The sequence below is a fragment of the Carlito syrichta genome, unplaced genomic scaffold (assembly GCF_000164805.1).
Source record: "Carlito syrichta isolate Samal-C Ts95f unplaced genomic scaffold, Tarsius_syrichta-2.0.1 Scaffold308261, whole genome shotgun sequence".
NCBI lineage: Eukaryota > Metazoa > Chordata > Mammalia > Primates > Tarsiidae > Carlito > Carlito syrichta.
Genome location: NW_007252357.1, coordinates 515,530 through 543,162, shown reverse-complemented (window position 1 = coordinate 543,162; position 27,633 = coordinate 515,530). Strand labels below are relative to the sequence as shown.

The 27,633-nt window shown below is 37.8% G+C and overlaps 1 pseudogene; it reads right to left on the bottom strand.

Annotated features, from left to right (window-relative positions):
- Positions 1-23,723: 23,723 nt before the first annotated feature.
- Positions 23,724-24,287, bottom strand: LOC103267798 (annotated as a pseudogene).
- Between the last annotated feature and the right edge of the window lie 3,346 nt (positions 24,288-27,633).

Genomic DNA, 27,633 nt, shown 5'->3' with positions numbered 1-27,633 from the left:
TTTGCATCTCCCTGATGATTAGAGAGGTTGAGCAATTCTTCATGTGTTTGTTGGCTGCTCAGATGTCTTCTTCTGTGAAGTGTCTGTTCATATCTTTGGCCCATTTTATAATGAGGTTGTTTGTTTTTTTCTTTTCAGCACGTTTGAGTTCCTTGTAGATCCAGGATGTTAAGCCTTTGTCAGACCTGGAGTTGGCAAATACTTTTTCCCAGTCTGTAGGCTGTCTCCCTGCTCTCTTGATGGTTTCTTTGACTTTGCAGAAGCTTGTCAGTTTAATAAGGTCCCACTTGTCTATCTTCTCTCTTATGACTTGTGGGTTTCAGGTTTTGTTCAGGAATTGGATGCCAGTTCCGATTTCCATGAGGGTATTTCCTTCCTTTTCTAAGGTTCTTATGGTTTGAGGTTTTACATTTAAGTCTCTGATCCATTTGCAGCTAACCTTTGTGCATGGGGATAGATAGGGGTCCTGTTTCAATCTTCTGCATGTGGTCAGCCAGTTTTCCCAGCACCATTTACTAAATAGGTTCTCCTCTTCCCAGTGGTAGGTGGTAGAGGCTTGTCGAAGATGAGTTGGTTGAGAAATTGAGGTTTTGCTTCTGGAATCTCAATTTTATTCCATTGATCTATATGCCTGTTCCTGTACCAATACCAAGCTGTTTTGATGATTGTAGCTTTATAGTAAAGTTTGAAGTCAGGTAATGTGATACCACCTGCTTTGTTTTTTTTTGCTGAGGATTGTTCTGGCTATTCTTGGACGTTTGTGTTTCCATATGAATTCCTGTGTTGTTTTTTCAGGTCAGAGAAGAATGTTGCTCGTAATTTGATGTGTATTGCATTGAATTTGTAGATTGCCATAGGTAAGATGGACATCTTCACAATGTTGATTCTTCCAATCCATGAGCATGAGATATTTTTCCACTTGTTTGTGGCATCTTTGATTTCTTTGAGCAGTGTTTTGTAATTTTCATTTTAAAGGTCTTTCACGTCTCTGGTTAGTAAGATGCCAAGGTATTTCATTTTTTTTGTAGCTATTGTGAATGGAATTGTGTTTTTTGGGGGGGTTTCTGTTTGTTTATTATTGGTGTAGAGAAATGCGATTGTCTTTTGTACATTTATTTTGTATCCTGAAACTTTGCCAAAGGCCTTTATCAATGTAAGGAGGCTTTTGACAGATTCTCTTGGATTTTCAAGGTACACAATCATATCATCTGCAAAGAGAGATAACTTGACTTCCTCTTTTCCTATTTGGATACCCCTGATTGCCTCCTCACCAACAAAGTCCCCCCAAAACCCACAAAGACATGGACACTAAACCCTAGCATGATGCTAAACAACTCCTGGGTCAATGATGAAATCAAAACAGAGATCAAAAGATACCTGGAGACAAATGAAAATGAAGAAACAGCTTACCAAAATCTCTGGGACACCATGAAAGCTGTAGCAAGAGGGGAATCTATATCCCTACAAATGCACATGAAGAAAATGGAAGGATCACAAAATAGCAACCTAACAAGCCACCTAAGGAAGTTGGAAAAGCAAGACAACAAAAACCCTAATTTCAGCAGAAGAATCCAGATCACCAAAATAAAATCCCAAATCCAAAACATAGAAGACAAAAAGATAATACAAAAAAATCAATGACACATAAAGCTAGTTCTTTGAAAGGATAAACAAGATCGATGGTCCCCTACCTAGACTGACCAAGAAAAAGAGAGAAAAAAAACCCCAAATAAACACAATCAGAAACACAAATGATGAAGTCACATCTGACCCTGAAGAAATACAAAAGATCATTAGAGACTACTATGTACACTAGTATGGAAACAAACTTGAAAACCTTAAGGAAATGGAGGACTTTCTGCCATCACACAACCTGCCTAGGTTGAAACAAGAAGAAATTGCAACCCTAAATAGACCAATAACAATCAAGGAAATTGACTACATAAGAAAACTACCTACAGAAAAAAAAAAGCCCTGGACCAGGAGGATTCTACAAGAATAGATTCCAGCAGAATTCTACAAGACATTTAAAGAGGAGCTGATACCAATCCTACTGAAGTTATTCCAGGTGATTGAGAAAGATGGAACTCTCCCCAAATCATTTTACAAAGCTAACATCACATCGATACCCAAGCCAGGTAAAGACCCAACAAAGAAAGAGAACTACAGGCCAATATCTTTGATGAACATAGATGCTAAAATTCTCAACAAGATCCTAGCAAACCGGATTCAGCAATACATCTCAAAAATCATCCACCATGACCAAGTAGGCTTCATTCCTGGGATGCAAGACTGGTTCAACATTCATAAAACCATAAATGTAATTAAATACATCAACAGATGTCAAAACAAAAACCACATGATATTATCATTAGATGCAGAAAAAGCTTTTGATAAAATCCAGCACCCCTTCTTGATGAAAACCCTTGAACATTTAGGCATACGGGAACATACCTCAAAATAGTAAAAGCCATCTACAAGAAACCCACAGCGAGCATACTCCTAAACGGACAAAAATTAGAACCATTTCCCCTGAAAACTGGAACTAGACAAGGATGCCCACTCTCACCCCTCCTGTTCAACATAGTATTGGAAGTCCTGGCTAGAGCAATCAGAGAAGAGGAATGGGGATTTTTGCCTGATTTTTCTGAATAAGCAGATTCTATCAGTACATGCCAAGGTAGAACATGCAAGTCAATGACAGCTGGGTAATAGGTAATGAGACATAATGTGAGTAAAGCCCTTTTGCATGCAGTTGAGATAGAACTTTTCTCCAATTTCATTCAGAAAAAAAACTGAGCTCTCTGTCTCTTTCCACTTGCACACACTGAGGAAAGACCTTGTGGGAACACAGTGAGAAGGCAGCTGTTTGCAAACAAAAAAGAAAACCCTCACCAGGAATCCAATCAGCTGGTACCTTGCTCTTGGACTTCCCAACCTCCAGAATAGTGAAAAATAAATGTCTGCTACTTAAAAAGAAGAAAGAGGAGGAGCAGGAGGAGGAGGAAAAAGAGGAGGAGGAGGTGAAGGAGATGGAGAAGCCACATTAGCTAATGGCCAAAATAATGATGAAGCTGAGTGGGATGGGGAGGAGGGAGTAGACATATGTTGATAAAACAATAGTTCAATATTAAATAAGTTAGTCAGTAAAGAGTTGTATAAGATTCTGAGTCTTAATTCTCAACAGTATCGATAAAGATTGAGGCGGATTAGGAAAACTAGCCTCATACCCCATTTTCTAAAAGCAGCTAAGCCCAGAGGGCAAATTTCAATCACAAGAGACTGAAATAGGGTTTATGTGTAACTAACAAATCTGCTCGTTCTTTATTAAAAAAATTTATTTTTATTTATTTCAATAGCTTTAGGGGGTACAAATAGTTTTGGTCTGACTTGGGAGGCCATGACAAGTAAGAAGATGCCAAACAGAGCATGTGACCTTGTTAAACTGAAAGGGCCATTTAAACCTGCCAACTTTTTCATTCAATCCATTGTTGTTGTTGTTGTTGTTGTTGTTATTTCTCCTAAAACTATGACCTAAATTGTAATATTGGCTCCTAGTAAAATAAAATGATTTTTCTGTGCAATGTCTGTACTTGTCTCTGCATTCATTTTTTATTTACATACTAATACAAGCACCAGAACCACATGAGACAATCTGTGCTCATGTAAGACTCCATTGCCCTATCCAGAGCCTTCTTGTTTCCAGTGTATTCCAATTTTCACAAGCTGCTCATCTGGGCTGCTTTATTTCCTCTCACCCAGATGTATGCCCACCCATGAAATGTCTATGAATAATACTCGGGTTTCATACAGCATATTAAACACATCCCTGCATGAGTTTGCATCACTTAACCCCCACTTCTTAGAACGTGGATTACTCAAATCAAGTCATCTGACTGTTAACACATGTAAAGCAAACTGTGTCCTGTCCACTGTTCAGCTAAAACCCCTCCACCTTACTCACAGCAGAGCTGGCTTGTCTTTTTGAGGAGGCTACATCTGCTTGGTGAGCTCTTATATGCACATCTTGACCATGCATTCCCATATGGGTTATGCTTAGTGCATGCTGTTTTCTGGAGTGTTTTAGAATAAAAGGCACAAAAAAATCTAAGTTCTCACTATTGCTTGCATTAAAACTTTGCAACCATCTACTTTACTAGAACAATCATAACATTACACATTTTCCCAATCATCAGGTAAAATATAGAATATTCTTTACTGTGCACAAAGCAAATTATAATAAATTTGACAAATATTATTTTATTGTTATTTTATAGTATGCTTCTGTACTTTCCTTTTATGCATCACCTTCTCCATATAATTCAAAGAATGGTCCCTCCGTGATTGTTTGGTGTCTTGACTACTGCAAATAAAAGAGAAACTCCTTCAATCACTTCCCTTACACAGAAGGTAAAATTGCGTGAAGAAAAGACTCAGAAACAGGGTCAAAGAAGACTGTCATGGTGAAAGTTTCCAAGATCCCTCATTGAACCACAGTGAAGGGATGGGTAGGGTTTCTTCAATCCACTATCATGGGGTTTCATGTGGCTCCTTAGAGCTTTGCTTCCAGACCTTGAGGCATCTGTAGAAAAACTAGAATTCAGTTACAGGAACAGTTTATAGAAATAAATTACTAAAACATAAAAGACTATTGAGTTCAAATCAATTATGTATTTACATTATAAAATTTCATTAAAAAAAAACACGTCATTGACACAGTTTCACAATAGAGGACAATATGACCACCAGAGCTGCCTTGCAATGTGCTGGGTAGATTGCCTTACAAAGTGGTCAAGAACCCCAGCCCTGGGCATGTTTAATGAAAACCAGATGATGATGTGTCAGGGACACTACGGAGAGGATTCTTTCTTTGTGTGAAAAAAATCACAAGGAGGTATCCTTGCTCTCTTTCCCTCACATTACTTCCATTCCACTTGTATAAATTGTATTGCTCTCCAAACAAAATGTTCCAGTTCACTTTCTTTCCTTCTCACTGTGTCCCCTAGACAAAGTCACAATTATCTCTTACCTAAACAATTACAATTGCTACCTATCTGGTCTACTCTTCTTAGTAGACACCATTGTCAGAAAATTTTAACTCAAATTATGTCACTCTCCTGCAGAAAATACCTAGCACTTAGAATGAAATCTCAAATCTGTACTGTGGTCTAAAAGGCACTGCAGAATTTAGCTCCCTTCTCTCTTTCCAGACTCATCTCTTTCTCTCCCTACCCTCCCCAACCCCCATTCTGGTTGTAATGGTCTTTTTTTCTATGTCTCAAGTAAATCAAGCTCTATTTCACTTCAGGGACTTTGCACTGTTTCCCCCCTCCCCCCTTTCTCAACACAATCTTTTTTTTCTGCCTCTTTTTATGATCGGTATCTTCTTGTCCTTGAGGTCTCATCTTCAACTCAGAAGCTGACAGAGACAACTTTCCTTGCAGTACTCTTAGTTACTCTCTATTAATGGTAATTTCCCCCCTTATTATCCTACAGTTATCAGAAATATTGTTGTACCTTTATTTATTTATCTATATTTTTGCTTCAACCTGTCTTTCCCACAAGAATTTTATCTTTATGAGGACAGAAACAGTCTTTGTGTGTCCTTATCGCCACTGTATGTCCAGGTTCTAGTGTGTTCTCAGGCATAGGAGGGGCATTCAGAAAATAATTAATGAATAAATCCTGATATAGAAAAGTAACAGGGAAGAGTAAATGATTTTGACATGTCATTGGTACCCAAGGATGATATGATTCACAAAGACACAAAGACTTTGACCTCACCAAAAGTCCAATATCTTAAAATCTATGGTATTTGTTTGTTACATGAACCAACAAATCATGAGTTTGTGACCCCGACAATTCTTAGTCCACTTGGAAAGAGGGCCAGATGTTATGCATAAATGATTTCTACTTTTAAGATTGACTCAGGAGAAGAGATAGGGCATAGCTGAGTGGTCTCAGCTATATATCACTGGGAAAACTAGGGGAAAGGGATAAAAGAACAAGGGCTGACACTAATACCCACTTCCACCCTGATCTCCAGGGCACACTACTTTTATCTCTGTTAAAGTCACCATAATCTAAGGTACTCTGCTACCCTAGATAGCTTTTTGTAAAGAAGAATGAGTTTGTCTCCTACAGCCAAAATGTAATTTCTGCAGACAAGAATGTAGATCATTTTCATTCTTTTGTTCCCATGGCATCTCCAACAGTGCCTTATTTGATTTGTTCAATAAATATTAGTTGAGAAAAGCACTTCCTTTTTAAAGTCCTCTTAAAATTCTGCCTTTGAAACTGTGTAGCTCATGATATTTGTTATCTAATAGAGACAAAGATGTACAAGTATATGGACTGAGAGAAAGTTTTCTGAATTACCCTCTGTAATAATTGTTTGCTATTTTATCTCCCAGATCCATTTTTGTGTTTCTTTGCCAAGCTTCATGCTCCCAGAAGGATGATCTCTGTAGACAGTGATGTTCCCATTGCCAACTGGCAAGAGGATGCATTCACTGGAGAGCAGAAGGTAAAAAGAGAAAAGTCAGAGTATTTCTTCATTGTTTGCTCAACTCTCTAAGGGCAGATCTACATCCATAATTCTGAACAACACTTTTTTGTCACTCTTTCAATGAAAGGTCATCTCTTCATTAAAGTCTTTTCATCTGGGGTGAGTTCTGTTTTGCTGTAACTTCTGACTTCTATACGTCCATATATGCCACAGGTAGGTAAGATAGCCACATTTTCACAAGCTATAAAATTTTAAGACAAAATTCCTCAAAAGAACTGAAACAACTTAAGAAGAGTTTATCGTCAGACTCAAGTCAGAGATAGGAAGTGTGAGAATGAGGTGAAAATTTGAAATAAATCCATGAAATCAGAGAACAGCATTAAAAAGTGAGTAAAAAGAGCTCTTGGAGCTCAGGATAATGTTGGAGAACTGAGGAGACAAAATTTTAGAGTAGGTGCTACAACACTAATAAAAAGTATCAGAAAGGTATTATGTTATTATGTTTTATAGAATGGACACTTTATGCTTTTAGGATCAAATGGCATGCCTACAATTTTACCAGAGGATTATACAATTCATCAGTTGGAAAATGAAGTGACAAGTTATGTTTGTTTAGATGACTCTAGGTTTGATTGTGTGAAAGCCTTGGGTCCTCCGATATATGGAAATCTCCTTGGAAATTCTACATTACTAGAAAACTATTGATATAAAGTACAATGATATTGACATGTGGTAGGGACAGCACCAGTTTAGGTGGGCAAATACTTACATTTGGTTTATTTGGCTTTACCCAGACAAAAAGAATTTTGAAGTTGGTATCTTCTTCTCACTCTCTTTTTCTGTTTCTCTCTCATGTCCTTTTTCTTTTGAATAACTTACATACAATAAAATGCACACATTAGAAGTGCAAATTTGATAAGTTCTGATATATGTATGCACCCATGAAACCATCATTAAATGATGACAATAAATGCACCCATCAGACCATAGGTTTCCTCGTGCCCTTTGGAATCCCTTCTTCCTATTTCTTTCCACCACACCTTCACTCCCATCCCCAGGAAACCAATTATGTGCTTTCTATCTCATAAAATATATTTAAATCTAGAAGTGTATATAGATGTAATTATACAGAGTGTTCCCTTTATTTCTGGCTTCTTTGACTGAGAATAATTATTGTGGGATTTATTCATTCTGTAGAATATGTCAGTAGCTCATTCTTTCTATTGTCGAGTAACAATTCATTGAGTGAATATACCACAATACTCATCTTTTGATGTCCAACTAGGATGCTTCCTGTTTGAGGCTAATATAAATAACACTGCTATGAAAATTTGCATACAAATCTTTTATAGACTTATTTTATCATTTATTTGGGGTAAGTGTATAGGAATGAAACAGTTGAAATAAATGGTAGATTTTTACCTAACTTTTTTTTCTAAAGTTGTTGTACCATTTTAGATTCACTAACAGTGCATGAGAATTTCAGTCCTTCTACAGTCTTGCCAATGTGTGATATGGTCATTCTTTTCAACTTTAGCCATTCTTTTGGGAAAGTGGTGGTATTTCACTGTGATTTCTTTGAGATTACTGATTATTTTTTAATCCATTTTTTCTTCTTTTGTTCGATTTTTAGTTATGAATCCCTGCCAATTTATATTAAAAGGTGTTTTGGTGTTTGTAATATATGAGGGACCCCCAAAATGGAATTTATTTATTTATTTATTTATTTTATAAATTTTATTTATTTATTTATTTTTTTTATTTTTTATTTTTTTTGAGTTGGAGTCTCACTCTGTCGCCCAGACTGGAGTGCAGTGGCCGCTCCCAGCCACCGCAGCCTCGACCTGCTGGGCTCTGGCGATCCTTCCACCTCAGCCTTCCGAGTAGCCGGAATTACAGGCGCGCGCTACCATGCCCGGCTAATTTTTTTTTTTATTTATTGTAGAGATGAGGTCTCGCTGCCCAGGCGGGTCTCGAACCCGCGGGCTCAGGCAATCCACTCACCTCAGCCTCCCAAAGGCGTGGGATTACAGGCTGAGCCACCGAGCCCGGCTGGAATTTATTTTTTAAATGTGTATTTATTCTTACATGTTTAAGCTTCAGTCACCTTCTCAGTACTCTCAGTTTGATGCAATACACCTACTTAGATGCCTTTTTTCCACTGCTCAAAACAGTTTTTGAATTCGTCAATTTTGATGTCTTTATTGCTTCTGCCATTTTTTGTTTCACCTCTTCCACATTGACAAAACTTTTCCCTTTGAGAGCATTTTCATCTGGGGAAACAAACAAACAAGTCGCTCAGGGTGAGATTGGGTGAATAGAGGGTGGGCATGGAAGTCATGCTATTTTTGGACAAAAACTGCTGAACCTTCAGCATGGTGTGGGCAAATGTGCTCGTAAATCACTCATTATGAAATGAACAAATGCATTGAAAGAATTTTCAAAAAGAATTCACTAAAGTCAAACACAGCCTCTCACAACAATGCTAGCTGATACACTGATGCTGATGGGTTCCTAGAACACTTACCTAGTGGGGGCAGCTTGTACTACAAGGGGCCTGCCCTCCAAAACATAATTCTGGGCGTTTTTTAGTACCTCTTAGATAGCTTTAGTTTACTGCAGTATACCTACAAGTGATAACATATACATGTGTATAACATAGGAAACTTATAATCGTATACTTCAATTTCTCCCTTTCCTTTAGGGTTTTATTGCCATAGATTTCACTTTTACATATGTTGTAAACCCAATACAACAATGATATTATTTTATTTACTTGTTAGTCATTGTGTATAAATTTAAATAGTAAGAAAAAGTTTTTGTGCGTTTACTTATGTTGTAGCTGTTTCTAGTGTTCATCATTCCCTTGTTATGATTTAAATTGTCATTTGTTATCATTTTTCTCTTCCCCCAAAACTTTCCTTAACATTTCTTATATGTTGGATATAATAATGATAAATAAATACTTTCAACTGTTGTGAGTCTGAAAAAGTCTTTATTTTGCCTTCATATTTGAAAGATATTTTCACTAAATATAGAGTTTTAGGGTGACTTCTTTTCTTTCAGAATTTAAAAAATACTGCTCCACTGTCTTCTTACTTGCATTGCTTCGGACAAAAATATCTGCCACCACTTTTAACTTCCATCCTTTGTATGCAATGTAGTTTCAGAAAATTGATTATATTGTGCTTTGGTATAATTTGCTCATATTTCTTGTGCTTGGAGTTCATTAAGCCTCTTTTTGTTTTGGATTTTTTTTTCCCCCACTGTCATGGCCTTTGTTTTTCTTCTTTAAACATTTCAATTTTATTTTAGAGGTATGAGGTACAAATGAGATTTTACTTCATAAGCAAGTTGCATACAGGAGAAGTTTAGGCTTCAAGCTGGCCTTCTCTCCTCTGATGGTGAATCTGGTGCCCGGTGTGTTGTCATTTGCCTCCCCTTCCTCCCTCCCCCGGAAATGTCTAGAGTCTGCTGACGCCACCCTGTGATCATGTGGCCAGTGGTCAGGTCTACTTATGAGTGAGAACAAGTGTTATTCTGTTCATTGTTTCTGTGATAGTTCACTTAGTATGATAGTCTTCAGCTTCATTCATGATTTTGTTCTTTATGGCTGCATAATATTCCATTATGTTCTTTAACCCGCTTTCAATGGGTATTTGGAGTGTTTTCATGGTTAGGCTATTGTGAATAGTGCTGCAATGAACATATGTGTGCAGGCATCTTTTTGGTGGAGTGATTTATGGTACTCTGAGTATATTCCCAGGAAAGGAATTGCTGGATCATATGGAAGCTTAATTGTTAGTTCTTTGAGAAATTGTCATTAGGTCACTTTGATGTGTGTGATTATAGGTTTCATCAAGTTTCACCAATTTTTGGCCATTATTTTTTCAAATATTTTTACCCACTCACTGTCTCCTCCAAGAACCCCATTTATGTGTATGTTAGATCCCTTATAGTTCTTCCAAAGATTATTAGTGTTCTTTTACTCATATTTTGTTTTTTATTCCTGTGTTTAATTTTAGGAAGTTTCTATTACTATTTTGTTACATTTACTAACCTTTTCTTCTGCAATGTCTAATCTATTGATCATCAGTATGTATATGTGTATGTATATGTATATGTCTGATACATGTATGTACATATACATACACTCACACATAATTATTCTCAGATATTGTAGCTTTAGCTTTAAAAGTCTAATTTTGTTTTTTATATTTTTCATGTTTCTATTTAAAATTTAGGATATAGAGAATATAGTTATAATAGTATATTAACTATATATTATATATAGTTAATGTATATTATATATAGCATGCCTTAACTATATATTATATGTAGTTAATATATTATATATAGTTAATATATTTGTCTGCTAATTCTAACAGATCTGCACTGATTTTGATGGATCATTTCACTTTTCTGTTATAGGTAGTATTTTCTTCCCTCTTCATGTGCCTTTATCCATTCAGACTGCTGTAATAGCATTTCATAAACTGAATAAGTAAAATAAATTTATTTCTCACAGTTCTGGAGGCTGAGAAGTCCAAGATCAAGGTGACAGCAGATTTAGTATCTGGTGAAAGGCCTACATTCTCATAGATGTTATCTTTCCCTGTGTTCTCCCATGATGGAAGGAGCGGGGCGACTCTCTGAGCCTTTCATAAGGCCTCTAATTCCATCTATGAGGTCTTTGCCTTCATGACCTAATGAACTTTCTAAAGGACCCACATCCAAATGCCATCACCTTGAGGATTAAGATTTGAGCATATAAATTTGGGAGAAACATAAACATTCAGACCATAGCACACAATAACTTTTGATTGGATGTCATGCACCATGTATTGTAACTCTTTAGGTTCAGGTGTTTTTGTTTTTCTATGACTATTTTTGAGATTTGTTCTGAGTTTAGTTTGTTACTTGAAAGCAACTAAATGTTTTGTAGTCTTGCTTCTATGATTTAAGAAACACCTAGACTGTGCTTGATCTAGGAATAATTATTTTTGCACTATTGTGGCACTATCCTTCTGTGTATGCTATCAAATTCTTTGTGAATCATGAGGTTTTCTTGTCTTATTGGCGAGACCAGGCATGCCTCCTGGAGCCATGTGAGTGCCAGAGTAATTCGTTTTAATTCATTTAGATGATTCTCTCCCCAATCTTTGATGGTTTTCTCACATACATATTTTGATCAGTACTTAGCTAACCCTCTGCACATCTCTTAAGATTGCTCTTTATAGCTCTGTCTTCTCTGGTCGTCTGTCCTGTAAACTCCATATACTTTTCTTTCTTAGCTTTTTCTCCTCAACTCAGGGGGTCCATCTGACTTCACTCCAGTCTCCTTTCCTGTGCCATGGTCCAGGAACTCTCTTCATATGGTAACATGAGACAATCATAGGTCACTTCATTTTCTGCCTGATTCCCAGTGTCTTGCAAGCAATTGTTCCATATAGCTTTATTAATTTTTGTTGTTTCATATGGGAAGATAAATTCTTCTTGTTTGAAATGGTAGGTTTTTATTTTGCTTTCTAACGCAGAGCTTGAAAAATAGCTTAAGTCTAGTTAGCTTAAAGAATGAGGATTGAGAAAAAGGTTAACAGGCATAAAGAATAAGAAGTCTGGGTAAAGACAAGGAGACGGGAATTGGAGGAGGGAAGATCTCACTTGCCAGGAGTTGACACATGAGGGAAGAGAATAGAAACAGAAGGTAAATATAAAAACTATAAATATGGACTTCCCTTGGTTTTATTTATATGAAAATTTTCAGGATATGAAATTAAAATTTAATATTTTAAAATAACTTTTGGTTGTCAGACTATGTCTTTTGCTTGGTTTATTTTTAACATTGTGCCATGCACTAACTGGGCCACTGGCTTTTATGCAGGTTAATTGTCTTGCACTGTCAAAAGCCGATACTTTTCCAATTAAATGCTGTCATACACTTTTTCTTTTGAGTTGTGGTCTCACTCTGTCACTCAGGCTGGCATACAGTGGTCTGATCACAGCTCACTGCAGCCTCAACCTCCTGGGCTCAGGCATTCCTTCTGCCTCAGTATCACAAGTAGCTGGGACTACAGGCATGCAGCACTATGCCCAGCTAATTTTTTTGGATTTTTTGTAGACACAAGGGCTTACTATGTTGCCTAGGCTGGTCTTGAGTGCCTGGGCTCAAGCAATCCTTCTGCCTCAGCCTCCCAAAGCTCTGGGATTATAGGTGTGAGCCACTGTACCTGGCCTTTGTCATGTATGTTTAAAAGTCTATACGTCTCCATGTGCTTTTTCTTATATTTGGAATTTGATTCCACTTTGACCTCACTAAACTCTTTGCATCTTCTTATATCCAAAAGAAGTGTCATTTTGTCCATGAAGCTTTCCATCTCCGCCCTTGGTTAAGCCCGTGTCTGTCCCTTCTCAATTCCTGTTGTTGCTTGTATATACAGCAAATCTACCACATATTATATTGTGTACCACTTACATGTTTATCTATTTTTTAAGCAGAGTGAGAGCATGTAAAAGTGAGAATCCACATCTTATCTCTTGTGTTGAGCTTCTTAGTTCTTTGCAAAATAATATGTCTCCTTGTTCTCCTAGAGTTTGAAATATTCCTCATCTGACAGAAATGTGGTTTATGTCTCACTTTTTGTCCCAAATTAGATCCTTCAAAAAGCTAGAGTCATCACTTTAATAGTCTTATAAGACTATTAAATAAGTGAAGTGCCTTTACCAGTCTGACCTTACTGGAGCCATGTGCTTTATCTCATGGTTCCAAACCTGGTTGTGTATCAACATTCCCATTCCTGACCTAGCAAATCAGAATGTCAGAATGATTCCCAAGAATATGTATTTTAAAAGAGCCCGCAGGATGAGCCTAATCATTGACAGATGTCTAACTTTGTTCATAGTTAAATGTGCTAAAATCTGAGATTGCCTTTCTAGAATGAAAGCATTTTGCAAGAGTTGGTTGACCAGGTCAAATAAGAAGATTTATAATAGAATCACAATGGCAAAAGGATAAAAGATTTGGATGGAAAGATTAATTAATATGGACACATATACTCCTTTGTTTTCCATTTAGAGGAAAACAAAGGAGTATATGTGTCCATATTAATCACATTTAGAGTGATGAACATAGCTAGTAAATATGTAAGTACTTATTAAAGATTATAAACACCTGAATGGTAGGTACCCTTACCATTTGAATACGTATGCCTATTAAAAATAAATTATGTCTGGTCACCTTTTCTTCTTCTTCTTCTTCTTTTCTTTCTTTCTTTCTTTCTTTCTTTCTTTCTTTCTTTCTTTCTTTCTTTCTTTCTTTTTTTCCTCTTTTGTTATTTTCTAGGAATTGCATCCCATAATTTGGTCGTAATAAAATGTGACTGCTAGGGAAATGTTCACAGAGTTGGCATTCATTTGCATGCTGCTGCCATTTCAGCCCAGGGCATTCTCTCCTTCTTCCTGGTTCTCCTGCTTCCCCCCTCCAACCCCTCCCCAGCAAAGCACTGATGAGATGTGACAACAGAAAACACAAGTGCATTTCCTGGAGATTTACCAATGTCCAGAAGGAAAGCTCGAAGGAAAAGGAACAATAGAAAAGGGGTATTGTGGAGGGAAGAAAGTTTCTGAGTCTATCATTTGCAAATGTCAGCTCCATTCTCAGGGAACTCTAGAGACTGTTAAGCAAACCTGTTTCTAATGAATACAACAAGAGCTATTTGAATTCTCCAGACTTGAGGCAGTCACATTTAACAGATCACCCAGTCTATCTTCCATTATCCTCAGAGGCGGCCTGGGCCTCACAGCATCTTTTCAATTTTAGCTTCAAATGACCTAAACTATGGGCTGTCTTGGACTTCAATAGGATTCAATAGGAAAATAGTGTCAGAGGGTTAACATATTTTTTCCATTATATTATATAATTGCTGTGTACTTTACCCATCTCATTCTCTTAGCACTTTGGATTTCAACAGCCAATTAGTCTTCATTATTTATCAATAGAATCAGGAAAGCTGCACAGAAATTTGTAAAGCCAGTAGACCTAAATTTTCCTCTAGATTTTACTCTAGTATTCATCACTTGCTTGTCTTTGGCTTAGACACATATTCTTCAGCCTCTGTTTCTGCATCTATGAAAATAAGATGGAATTTCCTCTTATCTAAAATGTTTACTTAAGGAATAAATGGAAGTATGTAACTGAAAAGTATAAGGTAATATAAAAAATGAGTTAGAAATGGGCATAACGGTCTCTAAATATCTGAAATTGAGTTTTTACCTCTTTGTGTTGTTGATTTACATTTTATGAAACAGAGAATATTCTATTCTCCAACATGATTTGGGTGAGCATGTTCATCATTCCTGTAGTTGGCTACTTCAATTTATAAATCATTGTTGGCATTCTTAATTATTTCATCTTTGCCAAAATATATCTGATCCTCGGGGGTCAACTGATCAAGAACATTCAACAGAGCACAATGCTGACAAGATTCTCCATCAGTTTCTTCCAAGAACTTTACTTCCACTTGATTTAGTTCATATATACTTCTTACTATGCAATCATTAGTCCCACTATGACTTTCCATAAATACAGAGATGCTGATCATTTCTCAGGACCAAAATATTAATAAAAAATATTTTTTTCTTAACAGATAAGGCACTATCCTTGAGAAGGGATTTGTGCCTTTTTGTCTTTATGAAATATGTACATGTATTAATGATAATTCATATTGTCTTATTCTGAATGAGAATTAGATGAATAGTTCATGAAGAACACTATGCCTGCTTCTGACAAACAAATGTACTAGATGCACCGCCCACCATTTGGAAATTCTCACATAACTGCATGACTTTCAATAGTTTTGTTGCCTGAGTGCCACTTAGTAGAATCTGATGTGATGATGTTCTTGTTTTGCCGCTTATGAAATATGGAAAAAGCATATCAGAGGTCAAATGAAAGAAAGGGAAAGGAGAGAAGATGGAGAAGGAGAATAATAAAAATGCGGAGAGAAAAGAAAGAGAAGAGAAAGAAAAAAGAGAAAAGCAAAACAAACAAAGGAAGAAGAGAAGCTATAGAGATGAAGGGAAAAATTGAAGGATTGAAGATAGCATATTGGCATATTTTTAAGAAGAATATCCATAATAAAATACATTGAAAGCAGTAAGATTTTCTTAATTTTTCCTTTATCAACTCCCCTTGGCAATACCTGGAATTATAAATAATGAATAGTTGTCCGAGATTGCAAATTCAACAGCAAAAGGCGGAGGATGAAGAAAGTGACATGAAGAAAGGAAAACTATTTTATAAGATGAATACAAAGTTCTTGTTGTCAATGAATTAGAATGTTACTCTACTGAGAAATCACTTTTCCATTTTAAGGACTCTCCAAATATGAAATAATAATAATGAAGAGTTCAGTAGACTCATGTTTAATATTTTCCTTGAGAAGTGGTTAGTATCCCTTCTTAATCTTACCCCCAACAAAATCATGCCACAATTGTTTCCAAATAAGTCAAGTTCAACCCCATTTAGACCAATTGGTTTCTTTCATCAAATCATCCGAACTGGCAAGTTATCTGTGGTTGGTTGCCTAGAGGTGGGCCAGGACCTGAAATTAAGACACACTGCTTACCGAGGTATAGCAGACATGTGGGTGGGAGCCTTGTAGGATAAAAAAATGTGAACTCTGATATATAGCAGAAAGCAGAAACTAGAATGATATCATTGGTTAACATTCTGGCAAGGAAATTCAGCCAGAGATGGCAGGATATCTATCCAGCCAATGAGTCCATAGCAACACCAAAAACTTAGATAATATCTCCCTTCCCTCCTTTGTTTTTAAACCAATATTTTACATATCACCAGAGCAAAGGGAACATAGTGAAGAAAACACTGGCCTGGGTAGATAAGACAAGTGGCAAAGACTGAAAAATTTCTTCCAATTAAAAAAAAACCCAAACAACAGAACCAGGTTTCTAGAATTGCATTTCATTCCAGCAGAATGGCAGAGTTGGCTTAATGTTGAGCCACATGAATGTTGAGTAAGAATTTTATAAATCCCTCCCGGGGAAAGGTAGGGGCAGACCAAATGCTGAGACAAGAAAGACTTACAAAGTAGATAGCAATGGGATTAGGGAGGGTTATGGGTGTAATGCCTTATTCCAATGTAGACCTAGGGTTCTCAAATCATGATTCTTCCAATCAAATTATTTTATCTAACTTTTATATAAAATCACCATGTTGGAATGGGTTGAAAACTTTGTACTAGCCAAACAAAAAATTTCTGAGAACTATCATGTGACATTTATATTCTCCACTGTGGATTTAGTGTATGTTATTCTTTTCTTACCAATTAAATTTTAAGCCTGTAGTGTGACCTCATCATTAGTTGTAGTTTTCACAATAACCAAAAAAAAAAGAAAGAAAGAAAAAAGAAGGAAGAAAGGGAGGGAAGGAGAAAGGGAAGGAGGGAGGCAGGAGGGAAAGGGGAAAAAAAAGGAAAGTCAATAAATATGTTTTGGCAGAGGTTAAAAGAAAAAAGAAAAAAATGAGAGAAGTTTCCTGAGTATATGACATCGTCCCAGGCAAGGAAAGGAGGTATGTCTTTGTCCATTTATGTTACTATAAAGGAATACCTGAGGTGAGGTAACTTTTTTTTTTTTTTTGAGTTGGAGTCTCACTCTGTCGCCCAGACTGGAGTGCAGTGGCCACTCCCGGCCACTGCAGCCTCGACCTGCTGGGCTCTGGTGATCCTTCCGCCTCAGCCTTCCAAGTAGCCAGAATTACAGGCATGCGCTACCACGCCCGGTTGATTTTTTGATTTATTGTAGAGATGAGGTTTCGCTGCCCAGGCGGGTCTCGAATCCGCAGACTCAGGCAATTCACTCACCTCAGCCTCCCAAAGCACAGGATTACAGGCTGAGCCACCAAGCTCGGCTAATGTTGTGGGGTCATTTTTAAAGAAAAGAGGTTTATTTGTCCTATGATTCTGCAGGTTGCACAAAAAGCATGAAGCCAGCATCTTCTTCTGGTGAGCTTCAGGCTACTTCCACTCATGGCAAAAGATGAAGAAGAGCCAGTGTGTACAAAGATCACATGGCTAGAGAAGCAGCCAGAGGTGTGCCTCGCTCTTTTAAACAACCAACTTTCATAGGAACTAAGAGTGAGAACTCACTCACTACAATGAGAATAGCACCAAGCCATTCACAAGGAATCTGTCTCCACGACCTGAATACCTACCACTAGACTAGCCCCACCTCCAACATCGGGGACCAAATTTCAACACGCGATGTGGAAGGGATAAATAAACCAGACTATAGCAGAGTGTGATGAAACAGAGTTGCCTCATCCTGAATTATAAAAGCAGATTTTCCCCATCTCTTTCCAAAGTTCAATGACTTTACACTGATAGCTTGAAATCCGCTGTGATGAGAATATTTACACCACAAAAAATCAGCAAAAGCCACAAATAAGAACTTCTTTTACTCATGCCCCCAAGCTTCTACCCAGCAGTTTGCTAAATATTTACCACCATATCAGTATATCACACAGAAATTCGTGACTTTCTTATTGTTCGGAAATAACACCTGGAAATTAAGGGGGGTTAACAGTCAGCGGTCAGTAAAAGCCCAACCTGAGCCCACCCTGTGACCAAACCCCTACTCTGGGAGAAGTTTGGTCACACTCCCACTGGGGGCTCTCCTGCTGTCTCCTCTACCTCACAGATGAACTTTGTTCCCTGTTTAGAACAACGCTGCTTATCAGTCTCCAGCCACAATAGCTGGGATTGGATTGCACTGACCCGGCCTGTGGTGGGTTGTAGGTCAATTATTGGATCTGTCCTTCCCCATCCAGGCCCAATCTATTAATATTCAGGTCCCAGGATAATAAAGAGAGAGACTGACAGGCCTAGGCTGAAGGAATTGCCTCTCTTTAGAACGTTCTTCTGGCCTATGAAATAATGTCTTTTCATTCAACTGGAATCGATGTGGATGTGGCTCATTAAACAAAACCCCACATAAAAAAAGGTAAATTTGGTTAAAAGTATTCATTTTAATAAAGAATTCACCATAGGATAACATGAAATAACTAGCTTCCCAAGCGTACTTATATAAAACCTTTTTAAAGAGCACTGCCATTATAGAAAGTGAGTTAATATTTAAACCGTATATACAATGACTCTTTAGGGGAAAGAGTGCTTAACTACTGAGAATAATTGTGGGCCTGCTTTAAACTTTAGCAAGTCACTAGTTTCTACAGCTCCACTGTAATAATTTCCTATTCTGCACTGTGGCTGTCTCATCAGAAAGAAAATAATACCTTAAAGGGATATAAACCATTGAAAAAATGGACATAAGCTCAACTTCTACCACTTCGTCAACATAAATGGAATATCATTTGTTTATCAATTGAAATGGTCACTGGAGACATTTGCAACAACTCAGTAAGCTTTCAATTTTCACAAAATTTAGAAACTGGAATATTACGGTCAATGTATAGTCACTAAGAATGCTAACATTTGATAACAATGGGGATATTAATCCTGTCACGTGCCACCCATGAAATTTAGTTAAGCATGTTAGCTGTTTTATTATTGTCTGAAATTTAGTCAGGTGTTCCTAAACAGCTGAATTTTTTTCCAATGCAGAAAAACTGATATAGTACTAGGGGATGGGAAATAAGAGGAAAGAGGAGAAAAAAAAAGTGAAGAGAACTTACTCTATGACAAATTGCAGTTGTCGATTTTATGCATTTTTTCTCATTTCATTCACCAAAAAACAAACTTTAAGACATATTAATACATCTATTTTACAGATGTGCCAACAAATTCAGAGAAGTTAAATGGCTTTTCCAAACTCACAGAGATGGCTTTTCAGTGGCAGAATTGTGATTTTGAACATAAAAAGCCTTGTATTTGTGTAGACATTATTGATGTCCCAAGAATAGTGACATGTTTATTTTCCATAATTAGAAAAAATAGAAATATTTCAAAATTAATAAGAACATAGGTTAAGCATTCAGCCTAGAGGGGCTCATGGCTTACCTATAGTTACTGATTTTTAGTTTTTTTAATATATATTTTTTGTTGTATAATGTTCTACTTTTTTCTTTGTGTTGAAAAAATACATCTTCATTGTAGAAAATGCAGAAAAATATAGAAAAGACAAAATCATCTATTATTTGCTATAATTTCTAGGTGTTATGCACAATAGGTCTTTAATAAATTATATATTTTCTCATTTATTGTTTCTAAAATTGAAATTATGCTATGTATGTACATGTATGTATAGAATAGTGTATCCGTGTAATAGTGTAGAAGACTGCATAATTTTCCATCATATAAATTTATCCTAATTTATGTAGCCATTTCTTTTTTGTTTTAAATTTGTATCATTTTCAGTTGTTCATTACTTTAAATAATGCTGCAATGAATATTCTGACTCATAGCTCTTTATTCCCATTGCAAATCATTTTCTTACTATAAATTTCTACAATTGAATCACTAGGTCAAAGGACTTGAAAAAATGTTGAAAGGTTCTTGATACATATGGGCCAAATTGCTTTCCAAAGTTACTGTACCAATTTAAAAACCCACCTGCAGAACCCAGGACTGATTTTATTTATAACATGGTTCTTATAGTAAATTTGTTTCCTCTTATTATTTCTAAGAACTCTCTTCTTTCCTTCTTAGCAATTAAAGAATTTATGTCTTTTATTTATTTATTTTATTTATTTTTTATTTTTTTGAGTTGGAGTCTCACTCTGTCGCCCACACTGGAGTGCAGGGGCCGCTCCCGGCCACTGCTGCTTGACCTGCTGGGCTCCGGCGATCCTTCCGCCTCAGCCTTCCGAGTAGCCGAAATTACAGGTGCGCGCTACCACGCCCGGCTGATTTTTTGATTTATTGTAGAGATGAGGTTATGTCTTTTTAGTTATTTGTTTAATGCAGGCTTCTTTTATTAACTATAACCCCAGTGAAAACAGGGAACAGTCTTTTTTTTTTCACTATTAAGCAATTACTATTTAATATAGTTTCCAACACAGAGAAAACTTTTATCTATATGTTTTGACTAAGTGGAGAAATTTGTTCTTTAGAGGATGGTTTTCTGAGTATTGAAACACCACAAGTGTACAAACAAGATAATGGGTAGGAATTTTTAAATTGTCACCCATTTTTTAAAAATTGTGGTAACAATTAAAGGAGGATTTTTTCTGGTATTCAGCATGTGGTCTGGTCCCAGGCCCTGGAGAAGTAGAGAGTGATGTCTCAGCAATCCAACCCATAGTGAGTGATACACAAGTTATTGCAATTGTAGTGGGCTTCCAATGTGTTCTTATGGAGAGGAAAGAAAGGAGGATGAGTGGGGTGTGGTCTCCTTGTCTACATAGAAGTTGCAGTATTTCCGTTAGGTATTTATACATACAGAGCGAGGCCTGTTTGAGCTCCTTGAAACCAGCATCCTCAGTGTTGCTCAAAAATAGACAGCATTATGAAATCATTAATGAATAACGATGTCTTTTGCAGCCATAGCAAAAATAAACAAACACAACTAGTTGGAGGGTCCCACATGTTCATTTTAGTACTTTCTCCCACAACCTTTTTTGTATGCATTCAATAGGTAAAGTTTATCTCCTGCCTGTTTGTGAAAACTTTGGCTGGTCCATGAATTTCCTGGTCCTTTGTAATTACTAAGTGTTACTCAAGCTGAATATCAGTAAAAAAGTCGTTTGAAGTCCTGCGGTCACTAGAAGTTGCCAAACTCAGTTTTGATTTAGAAATTAGAATGCGCAGTCCACATATAACACAGCACACACTTCAGTTCTCCTGGCCTTAGGCAGGACATGTTGGTGGCCACTCTTCAAGGAAAGGGATGTGGCTTATTTCTTTTCTCTCTCTCAACAATTTCAGGTATTATTGTTGATCTCTAAGTGGTGGGACATGAACACAGAAGAGGAAAGAACAGAGCAAATTTTTTTACTTATCTATAGCTGTGGTCACATGGCTCTGGGTTTTGGGGATCCCTCAGATGTGAAAATAGTCTACTTCTTCAGTCCCATTTGAGTCTTTCTCTGAGCCTGCCCTGATGGGCCCTTCAAACTGACTTTTGTGAAATAAGAAAAGCACTAATTACTCCAGGCACCTGCTGCTCTGTTCCACTTTCCAGGCAGTTTCTTGGGCCAGAACGAAACAGCTGTAGCCAGTTCTCCTTGCCCATGATATACATCTATAAATCCTTTGCTCCCACAAATGGGTCACAGTGCAGTAGCACCTTTCCTTTGCTTTCTCCTACCAATGCAGCATGAATGCCTGCTCTCCTCTCTGCCGCCTGCAAGAGTTGGCCACAGGCCTTGTCCTTTGCAATTTTAAAGACCTCTCCCCCAGTTGCAGGGAAAAGAGAGCCAGATCCTGCTTCTCCACCCAATCTATTCCTCCAAGGTTCCATACTTCCTTCACTTCCCTTTGAGGATGTAAATAAGTGAAATAGATCTTCTGATTGGAGATGATAAAAAACCCAACATTGCCAGGTAATTACAGATCACCAAGGGGACCGGGCACAGTGGCTCATGTCTATAATTCCCAGCACTTTGGGAGGCCTACGTGAGAGGATCATAGAGCCCAGGAGGTGGAGACCAGCCTGGGCAATGAAGTGAAACCCCCATCTCTACAAAAAAATAGAAAAAATTAGATGAATGTGGCAGTGCATGCTTGTCATCCCAGCTACTCAGGAGGCTGAGGCATGAGGATCACTTGAGCACAGGAGTTCGAGGTTGTGGTGAGTTGTGATTGTGCCACTGTACTCCAGCCTAGGTTAAACAGCAAGACCCTATTTCTAAAAAAAAAAAAAAAAAATCACCGAAAGTGCCTATACATTTTTGAGTTGAAAGGGTTGAGGGTGAGAGGTTGCTAAGGAAGAGAGATAAAGAGCTGGTGTGATCTACTCAGGAGACCACAGTGGCTGGAACTGAGGAGGTGTGAGCGTCCAATGTCACATACTGCAGAAGAGTTAAATAGTCTGAAGACTGTACAAAAGTTGTTTGATGGAAAAATTAGAAATACATTGTTTCCCCTTGAAGAACTGTTTAGCTGAGGGATAGGGGCCAAAGTGAAAATGCATGTATGTATTGCTTTATTTGTCCTCTTTCCAAGCTCAAACCTAATATAACGTTTAGGCACAATGAATATTCACAGTTGTCTAAAATGACTTTATTTAGTGTGTTTCAAGCCTTTTTTCTCCAAATGGCACATTTTCAAGACGTAAATCTGCCTTTCCTTTTCAATATTCATTCATTCACTGGCCCACTTATTTGTCGATTTATACATATAGGTCTTTTATAAGTTTACAGTGTGATCATGTCGCCTTCACACGCCCGGGCAAAAATGAAGTTGTAAACACACACAGTGCGACAGTTTTCTTCATGTGCTTTGACGTTCATTTGCTTCTACAATGTCTACCTCGGCCACCTCAGAATGAGATTATTCCTTTATCATCTGAGTTCTTTTATGTGTTCTTCTTATGTTGTTTTTCTTTTCAAATGCATTATTTCTTATCTCCTGAATAAAGTTAAGAACTACACATGTGGGGAATGGACTGTATCTTATGCATTGTCTCCACACCAAGCTGTTCTGCCTTAATTTAAAACATTCTCTTTTTTTCTCCATTTCCTACGAGGCAAAGGCAAAAGCTCTGAGCATATCATACAACTCCATTATGTTATAACTAGTTGTAAGATAATTGGAGTTTTATGCATCAAAGCTTTGCACATGCACAGATGGTAGGCAAACTCCTTGAATTCCCTCAGTAACTATGATTTAAGCTTAGTTGTTCAACACTAAAATATTAAATATTAATTGTGTGCCATGCACTAAACACAAAGGATTTACCTTTAAGAAGCTTGCACCATGCAGCTTGTATTAGTTTTCTATTACTGTTCTAGCAAATTGCTACAACAGTAGCATAAAATAACACAAATTTATTATCTTATAATTTATTATCTTCTGAAGATAAGATGTCTGAACTGGGTCTCATTCGGCTAAAATCAAGTGTTAGCAGGGCTGAATTTTTTTCTAGGGATTCTGGGTAGAATCAGTGTTCTTGCCTCTTCCAGACTTTCGAGGCTGCCTGCTTTCCCAGGCTCATGGTCCCCTTTCATCTTCAAGGTCAGCAATGGCACATTTTTTTTTCATCCAAAATCTTTTTAATAAAAGGGCAGGATCCAAAGTTAGTTTTTGTAGCTACGGCTGGCCCGCCGACCTCTGGCAAGCTCGAACTTCTGGCCCTAGGAGCAGACGTGGAGTTTGGTGTGGCCGTGCAGGGTTCCCGGAGCCTGCCAAAATGCCTGTATACCTGCCGGCCCTTGAGAGGCCCAGAGAGCAGGACGGTGCCATGGACCTTGGGGGAGTCCAGGGCCAGCTGGTCGAAGGTACGGATCTTGCCCCCTGCCTTGAGGATGCGGCCGCGGGCCGGCTGCTCACACGCAGTGCACACACCTTCAGTTTGGCATCGCCTGAACCCGCACATCATCTATTATGGTCCCTATGACCACCGCCGTCTGTTCTCCCGGTTAGGAAGCTTCATCTTTGGCATCATCTGGGAAAGGGACAGAGGCAAAGACAGTTGCTGCAACTCATAAACAACCTCTTCAGCCAACCTGGTTGAAGGTGGAGTTGGTTCTTCTGGCCAGAAACCTGTACAGCTTGACCAACAGCCTCAGGTAAATGTCCCGGCTCTTGGACTCTTTGCGTCTACCCTTTTGGTCCTTGTTGTGGCGGATGTTGACTCCCATGATGGCACCTCCTCCTCAGCCAGGTCCGGAAAGGCGCAATGGCGCATTTTGTCCTCACATTGCATCACTCTACCCTTTCTCACATCGTCACAACTTTTTCCCAGACTCTAGCTTTTCTGCCTTCTTCTTCTCCTTTAGGACCCTGTGATTGCACTGGATGCTCTTAAATAATCTAGGATTATCTCCTTATTTTAAGGTCAGTTGATTAGCAAACTCACTTCCTCAATGGTATGTAACCTAATATATTCATAGGTTCCAGGGATTTACATGTGGACTTCTTTGGGGAGCCATGATTCTGCCTACTATAATGATAGAGACAGTGTATCATAAATAAGCAAAATAAGGTATTTTATGATACAAGAGAAGTATGCTTAGAGGGAAGTGGGAAGATCAATAAAGGCACAAAGGGTTCTGTGATCATTTCTGCCTGGTACAGGGCCAGATATTGTGCTAAAATAAAATGTCATTGGAATTAGAGTCCTGAGAATGGTATTATTTCTCGCCAGGCTAATCAATGTGTTGATGTTGAAAGAAAGTAATTCTGAGCAAAGAGGACAGCAGGAGCAAAAATGCTTATTCATGACACAGCATGACTAGGTAATGCAAACTGAAAGAATTTTAAATACGATGCTGGAGTGCAGCATACCAAGATGTAAATTTAGAGAAGAAAAGCAGAGGCCATTTTAGGAAATGCTTTGCATATCATATTGAGGATTTGGGACTTTATTCTGAAAATACTGAATTACACTTAAGGGTTTTTTAGCAACAGATTAGTATAATAAGATTTGTGTTTTAAGGACAATTACTCTAACCAACAGTGGAGCAGGATTGGAGGTAAGAAATTGAGCTATCTTTAAGTCAGTAAATGATGACAGCCTAAACTGGGGGAGCTGCAGACAGGATAGAAACAATAAATTGATTTGAAAAGAGATGAGAAGTTTTGAGACTTGGTAAGTGGTTGGATTTAGAGCATGAAAAGGAGGGAAGTTTCCAGGATTACAGGATTTGTTCTGAATCACTGGTACTATCCAGCGAAAAAGGAATCTTACGAAGAGCTTGTTTAGAGATAAAGATAGAGGTGACTTCTATTTGTGATCCCTTTATTTTAAGGTACTTGGAAGCAATCCAGGTGATGATTTCCAGGAGGCAGTTAGTTGTATTGACCTAGAAATAAGACAAGTATAGCCTATCAATGTAGATATGATACATCATGATATCATGATAGTTGAGACTGTGAACTCAGTGGAGTATAAAGTGAGAAGAAAAACTAACCAAGGACAGAGCCCTGGGGAAGACCAATATTTTCAGGATGAGTGGAAGAAGAGGATCCAATTCAGGAAACTAATAAATAATGAGAAATAGGAGGAGAAAACAGAGAGGAAACTCATAGAAGTCAAAGTAGAAGAGATTTTCAAGAAGGGAGTGATCAATATTGTCAAGTATCAGAGGACGATCAAATAAGAAGATGATGATTAAAAGCCCATTGGACTTGGTGATTAGGAGGACATTGATGACCTTTGTTATTATCACTGAAAAGAAGAAACAGAAACCTAATTGCTGGAGCTAAAGAATAAACTGGTGGTAAGCAAGTTCAGACTAAGCTTTAAATGTTATATTAGCTTTGAAGGAAAGGGTCAGCAATAATTAGAATCCAAAGAGGTTTGTTTTGTTTTTCAGATAAAGACATAAGGATTTCAAAGCTTCATTCCTCCATGAAAGTCTTTACAACCGTTTCAAAAAGAATTGAATGCTTCTTTCTCAGAACTCCCGTAAAATGGCACATACCATTGTGAATGTCTCAATAACACAGAAAATAACTTAGTCCTCTTTGTGCCTGGCACATGGAAGGAGGTTAATAAACACTTTTTAAATGAAGAAATGAATGGATGAATTAATGAAAATTCGTTAGTTCTTGATTAAATTTTAAAATGCTAAAGTGATCACATATGCTGGTTGAAAGACAGATTTTAGTGATGTTACTGGGTCACTGGGCACCTAGAAATTTGACACTTAGGCAGTATATTCAATATATTTCTTTATAACCAATGAACAATAACTGACAGAGCATTTCCCTCCTTAGGGATTTAATTTTCATTAGAGTACTCTATTGCTTACACTGCCCTCTCTAATAAGTAACCTGAAGTAAAAGAGTTCTGGAAAGATGATTCTTTGGAGAGAGTTTTAGTTTACTATAGAGTTTCTGCTACCCCACCCCACCAGCCTTGGGGGACAAGTAGGATAACTTCCTGCTGTGTTATGCCTATTGAGAAAAGAAAATTCATGGGCACACTTTGGAGAGTTTGCCATTTTTCCCCCTGAAGTCTGGGATATTTAATTTTCACCTACCAAGGACTAAAGGTGAAAGTGCCATCTACATAGAGCTAGAGAGAAGAGAGATGGTTGCACCAGACTCCAGGTGCACTTCTGCCAACCATGAAGTGAGAGTGTCTGCTTTCTGGACACAGACCCATCAGGATAGAGTTTTCTGAGTCATCTTTAGAAGGACTTCTGGAGAAGTATTTTCAACAAAAGTTAGTTTGGGAGGAGTAGTCCATCACCCAGAGCCTGGGGCAGAGGGCTTGGAGCATATGGCAAATGATGAGCCAGAGAAGAGGTTCCTTTCATGCCAATGTACAGCAGGAGTGGATGGGCTCAATAGTGCAGCAGGGAGGTTATGAGTATATGAAATAAGACAACAACAGTGGATTGTCAGTGAAATAATGGATCAAGAGACATTTTAAAAGTTGCATAAGCAGAACTTGATGACCTATTAACTGGAGGACATAAGTAAGAAGGAGAGTAAAGGACAAATCTCAGATAAAATGTGATTAGGAGGAGAAAAAATGAAAAATAAGCTTGTTTTTCAGATAAGTTTCCATCGTTAATGTAGATTTAGTCAAGAACAGTTAATATATCAACATGGTGCAGTCAGACCTACTATTAAAGACCTGAAATTTGCTAGACATAGCGATGTACTCCTGTACTTCTGGTTACTCAGCTAATTAGGAGGCTGAGGTGAGAGTTTCTCAGTTCAGAAATTCAAGACTATGGTGAGCTATGATGGTGTCACTGCACTCCAGCCTGGGCAGCAGAGTGAGACCCAGTCTCTAAAAAATAAAATAGAATAGAATATAAAAATAAGTGTTAAAAGCTCTAAAATGTAAATCCAGGAAAATATCTGGGTAGGAATTATTCATTTAAGAAAGGACTAGGTAGCCCGGCTCGGTGGCTCAGCCTGTAATCCCGCGCCTTTGGGAGGCTGAGGTGAGTGGATTGCCTGAGCCCGCGGGTTCGAGACCCGCCTGGGCAGCGAGACCTCATCTCTACAATAAATCAAAAAATCAGC